Genomic DNA, 6,000 nt, shown 5'->3' with positions numbered 1-6,000 from the left:
CGTTCTCCGTTCGGCCGGCTCCTTTCCTGGCACATAGTGTGGGTTCGATGAAAGTTTGAATAAAGTCCGCATGAGTCGTTTTATTTATCTGTTTGAAGAAAGCAGTGTTTTGGAACTCTTCTCGTTTCCATTTGCTTGCCCCAAATTTCAGTGAGCTGTTTGGAATCATTGAGAGATAACGAGGAAGGGGCTAGCCGCCACCCGGTCGATGCGGGTGTTTCACCCCTCAGCTCGTGGAATCTGGAAAAGACCTTCCTTCCCCTTTGCACTGGGACATTGACTGTATCCCCAAACCGTGCTGGTAACGGGAACGCGCGGGTCAGAGTTCAGTCCCCCAGGCAGTTTTCTAACCAAATTTGGTAATGTTGATTTAAAACTGCTCAGCAAGAGAAGCACCCAGGACCATCATGGAAAATACTAAAGCTGCTTGCTGCATAGCGACTCTTATTGAGAGCATTGTGCGCTGAAATTCCTATTAATCACAGAGAAGGATTATAAGCTCTCTCTTTGTGTTTTGTGTTTTCTTAAAAACAGGATCAGTTTGACAACTTAGAAAAACACACACAGTGGGGAATTGACATTCTTGAGAAATACATCAAATTTGTAAAGGAAAGGACAGAGATCGAGCTCAGCTATGCCAAACAGCTCAGGTAAGTTGATAACCAACAAAGGTTGTTTATTTGTTGACTGTGACGTGGATGTAACAAGTTATATTCTCATTTATATGGCAGATGTATAATCCTTTAGATATTTCTTTTACCCTCTTAAAAAAGGTACTGTGTCAGTGGAAACCATTGCTTTTAAGATGGAAACATCATTTTCATAGAACAGTAAAACTAAAAACGAAGTTACTGCCTTCAGGCTCTCTTTTCTAAGATGACATTTTCTGAATATTAGGGCTCCTTATTTTTTCAGGAAACTTCTTTATTTTTTTTAAATTTTTAATGTTTATTTTTTTATTTTTTGAGAGAGAGACTGACAGGGAGTGAGTAGGGGAGGGGCAGCGAGAGAGGGAGACACAGAATATGAAGGAGGCTCCAGGCTCTGAGCTGTCAGCACAGAGCCCGACGCGTGGCTCGAACCCATGAACCGTGAGATCATGACCTGAGCCGAAGTCGGACACTCAACCAACTCTTGAGCCCCTCTATCTATTTATTTTGAGAGAAAGAGAGCGCACACATGTGTACGCGCGCATGGGTGAGAGAGGGAAAGAGAGAGAAGCCCAAGCAGGCTCCACACTGTCGGCCCAGAGCCCAGTGAAGGCTCGAACCCATGAACTGCAAGATCGTGACCTGAGCTGAAATCAAGAGTTGATGCTTAACCAACCGAGCCACCCAGGTGCCCCTTTTCAGAAACCTGCTAATTGAAATATAACATACACACAGAGCAGTGCACAAGTCGTTAAGTGTACCCTCCCAGGAATTCAGAGAGTGACCCACCCCCTGTAACCGGCATCTGGGTGGAAAAACAGGCAAATCCAGCCCCTTTTGGTGCATGACCCTCCTCCCACACTCGTCCACGCTCCTGACTTCGAACGACATGGACAGTCTTGCCTGTTTTTAAACCTCCTGTGAATGTATCCATTTACTGGGCACTGTATTTGGCTTCTTTCGTTCTACCTGATGTTTGTAAGATTCATTCACGGGGCTGCGTAGGGTGTTTCTTTTCATTGGTGGTTTGTTCTTGGGTATGGGAGTGTGCACACTTTATCCATTCCTCTGCCACTGGGCCGTTGTGCGTCTCCTGTTTGGGGACATAAAGTCTGTCTCCACCTGGGGAGTGGGATTTCGGGGTCACGGACACTCTCTATGTTTTGCTTTACATTCACAGTTTTCCAAAATGCTTCTCCGGATCCATTGCTCCATCCAGCAGCGTGTAAGAGGCCTGTGGAGCAGCATTTTAAAAGTGCTTGGACCACAGGGCGCCGGGGTGGCTCAGTCGGTTCAGCGTCCGACTTCGGCTCAGGTCACATTCTCACCCGTCCTGAGTTCCAGCCCCACGTCGGGCTCTGGCTCTGTGCTGACGGCTCAGAGCCTGGAGCCCGCTTCTGATTGTGTCTCTCCCTCCCTCTCTCTCTGCCCCTCCCCTGCTCACGCTCTGTCTCTCTCTCTCAAAAATAAATAAACATTTAAAAAAATTTAAGGCAAAGAGCATCTGCAGGAGAGGTAGGTCATGTGTCACTCAGAGAGGGTGGATGCATCCAGGGCTGGTGTTGTTGTTGACACGTAATAAGCACATATGGAATATTTTTATGGATGACGAGTTTTGTTTCCGTGGAGTAAATAAAACATAAAACATATTGCTCAGTGAAACAATCACTCTGACTTGCTGAATCTGGATCACTTTCTGGCACCTTGTGTGTGAATCAGCCTCATTGGGACCTCAAGGCTTTAAGAACTGAACATAGGGACAGGAAGGACAGCTTCGTGCTGATAATTCAAATTTTGCACCGTAAGTCATAAAATGTCGTTTGTGTGAAAACGGATTACCTGACAGCTTTAACCCAAAATACAGTCTCCCTTTACGGATTTATCTGTCTGGTGGTCCTTCTTTTCCCGTTAGCTTATGCTCGTCTTTCCTGGTGCCTTGTTCACACTCTCATTTTATTTGGGAGTTCAGTTATTCGATGCCGTTAAGTCAGCGCTTAGCACGTGTCCGCCCGGCTCTGTGCCACGAGAAGAAAGAACTTTTTTTTTTTAATGTTTTATTTATTTCTGAGAGTGTGAGAGAGACAAAGTGAGCAAGGGAGGGTCAGAGTGGCTCTACACCTAACATGGAATTCACACTCACACCCCCAAGATCAAGGGTCACGTGTTCCACTGATTGAGCCCGCCAGGCGCCCCCCTGAGACTCGTCTCATTATACCCCTGAGAGGTAACTCAGTCTGAACTTGTGAAAGAAGTTGAGCTACCAGATCAGGAGTAATTGAACAAAGGCCTTGAAGACGATTACTAGACCTTCGGGCTGGTCTTCTTGATACCGAGACCTCAGCCGAGTCCTCAATGCCGATACATAAGCATCTGTCCTTGGCCCATGTGTCCCCCGGCCCCCACTCACCGAAGTGATTTCAGCCTCTCCCCTTTCTGCAAACCCAGCCCCTCCTTTCCTGTCCCCGCCGGGGGCTTCCTACGTCACCAAGAACATTGAAGCAAACAGAAGAAAACATCCTCAGTCTCTCGGTGTCTGTCCCCACGTCTCTGTGCCCCCCCTGAGATATTCCTGTCTAAACCCAGGTCCCCGTCTTGCGTGCCAGGCCTCACCCCTCCCTTGACCCCGGAGCTCGGCCCCCATGGTTCTCTCTCACTCGTCCTTCGTTCTTCATTCTTTACTGGATTCTTGTCCCCGTCGACACACAGACACACCGTTACGCCTCCCAGCGTCCAAAGCCAAACTTCCCTTGAACTCACGTTCCCCACCACCTGCTACTATTTCTTGCCCCCGCCACCCTTTGTAGACAAACTTCTCGAAAGTGTTCTTACTTGCTGTCTCCAATCCCTCTCCTGTCACTACTTCATTCTTTTTTTAATGTTTATTTATTTATTTTGAGAGAGAGCGAGCGAGCGAGCAGGGGAGGGCCGGAGGGAGAGAGCATCCCAAGCAGGCTCCACGCACAGAGCCCGACTTGGGGCTCGATCTTATGAACCGTGGGATCGGGACGTGAGCCGAAATCAAGGTCGGATTTAAACTCGCCCCGCACCGCTCAGCGGGAACTGCTCGTCGAAGCCTCCAGTGACTTCCACACTGCTCAGCCCAACCGCCTGTCCTCAGTCCACAGAGTCCTTGACCCATCAGTGGCTTTGACGGGGTGGACGCTCCCTCCTGCTTGCTTGGCCTCTCGAGTTCGTGTTCAGGCTTCCTTCTTTCCGCCTCACTGGGAGCTCCTTCTCATCCCCCTTACTGGGTTCTCCTTCGCCTCCTTCTCTTCATCAGATGAGCCCCCGTGCCCGGTCCCCGTCACCTTCCCTCAGGCTTGGTCACCTCGTCTGGCTTTGAGTATGATCTGTATGGCGGGGGGGGGGGTCACAGACAGGCCTCTCCAAGCCACACCTCTGTCCTGGACTCCAGACACGGACTACACAGTTCCCCAGTGGGATGTCGGAAACGTAACGTGTCGGAAACTGAATCTGCCTGCTCGGCCCGGCTCTAACCCACTCCCTGGAGGGCAGCCGCCTCCCTTCCTCATTAGATCAAGAGCCCCGCAGTCATCTCTGGTCCCCCCTCTTTCTCTCGCACGACCCCACCCCCATCCCTGATCTAAGCCATCAGGACTGTACTTCGCAAGCTCACCCGGGATCCGACCCCTTCTCCTGACCTCCACTGTGGCCATGGTGGTCCGGTCCCCATCGCCTCTCACCGGGGTGATTATGGGGCTTCCAGCTGGTTTCTCCCATTCCCTTCTTACCCCGTGTCCCCTGTCTGTTGTCCACACGGCAGCTCGATCATGGCACGCTGCTCAAAATTCCGACAACTCCCTATTTCACTCCGTAAATCCGGAGTCCTTACGGTAGGTGTGTTACGGAGCCCTGATCATAAAGCCCGGCCTCTCCGACATCTTCTCTTTCCTCCTTCTCCCCCTTCTCTGTCCTAACCATATACCAGCCTCCCTGCTGTTTCTTGAACATACCAGGCACGCCCGCACCCCAGGGCTCACCTTCCGTACCGGTGTCGCCTATTTATTCTTCCCCTCCATCCGAGTGGCCACCCCCTCCCCCCTTCACGTCTTTGCTCAGATGTCGCGTGCTCAGGGAGGCCTTCCGTGTCCCCTTGTTGCACTTCACACTTTTTCTTTCTTTCTTTTTAATGCTGGCTTATTTTGAGAGAGAGAGTAGGGGAGGGGCAGAGACGGAGGGAGAGAGAACCTGAGCAGGCTCTGCACTGTCAGCATGGAGCCTGAGGCGGGGCTCCATCCCGTGAGCCGTGAGATCAAGACCTGAGCCGAAACCGAGAGTCAAGATGCTTAACCTACGGAGCCTCCCCACCCCCCGACCCCCGGGCGCCCCTACTCTACACGTTTTCCACGGCACCGATGACTTTCTAACATTCTTCACATTTTCTTAGGGATTCTATCCATTGCCTTCCATTCCTCTCTGCTGGAATGGAGAGCTCCCCCCCCCAAGGGCACAGTTTTTGAGCTGTGTTTGCTGAAGTGTCCCGAGAGCACACAACAGTGCCTGATGCGTAACAGGGACTCCATAAACAGTTGTAGGGGTGAATCAACAGGGCTCGGGGCCCAGATGTTTGGTCGGCACTGCTGCAGGGAGAACCGTGTGTTTGCCCGAGAGCTGATGAGGGCTCACCAACAAACAGAGCAGCTACCATGTCTGGGGAGCCCTCATGAACGAGACACTGTGGAACTCACCCCCTCACTGTGGGAAACAGACCACGTGCAAATCAGCAAGAAATGAAATCATCTAAAGATACCATTTATCACCCCGGAAAGCTGAAGCAGGCGATGCAGTTGAGTGTGATGACAGGTGGGCGAGACGTAGGTAGACTGGCCCAGGGGAACCTCTTGCTTGACAACTCAAGCCGAGGTGTGGGGGGCTGGGTAGCTCTTCTGGGCCAAGGCATCGGCGAGTGCAAAGGTCCTGGGGTGGGTACACGTTCAAGGAACAGAAAGGCCAGTGGGACTGAAGTACACTCGGCAAATGCCTGCCTGAAATATCAGTCTGACGTTGAAAAAGCAACACAGCCTTTGAGGGGGAGACTTCCGGCATTGAATCATTTTTATTTTTTCGGCATTAGAGGAAAGAAATGCTCACTTGTTTTACAAGCAAATGGCGATAGGTAAGGTCTTGATTTCTGTAGGTTAGGTGTTGGCACACTACACCCTATGTCCCCCTCCATCCACTGCCCGGTTTTATAAATAAAGTTTTATAGGAACACGGCCGCATCAACCCATTTGTGTGCTGCCCATGGCTGCTTTTGCAAAACAGTGGCCATCGACTGGTTGCGACGGGGACCATGTGATCATGACGACCTACTTACAAGTCTAAAAGA

At 50.8% G+C, this 6,000-nt stretch overlaps 1 protein-coding gene across 7 annotated transcripts in view; it reads left to right on the top strand.

The window, feature by feature from the left end:
* Positions 1 to 534: 534 nt before the first annotated feature.
* Positions 535 to 6,000, top strand: part of FNBP1 (formin binding protein 1) — a 91,850-nt gene continuing 86,384 nt past the window's right edge. For all 7 annotated transcript variants that reach the window (XM_077768383.1, XM_077768385.1, XM_077768384.1 and 4 more), the window contains exon 1: positions 535 to 650. The gene's annotated coding sequence lies outside the window, so the exon portion shown is untranslated. The remainder of the gene's footprint in view (positions 651 to 6,000) is intronic.

Source organism: Crocuta crocuta, unplaced genomic scaffold, assembly GCF_008692635.1.
Source record: "Crocuta crocuta isolate KB4526 unplaced genomic scaffold, BGI_CrCroc_1.0 scaffold35, whole genome shotgun sequence".
In the NCBI taxonomy this organism is placed as follows: Eukaryota; Metazoa; Chordata; class Mammalia; order Carnivora; family Hyaenidae; genus Crocuta; species Crocuta crocuta.
The sequence above is the reverse complement of the archived record's forward strand: the minus strand, read 5'-3'. Positions and strand labels throughout refer to the sequence as shown.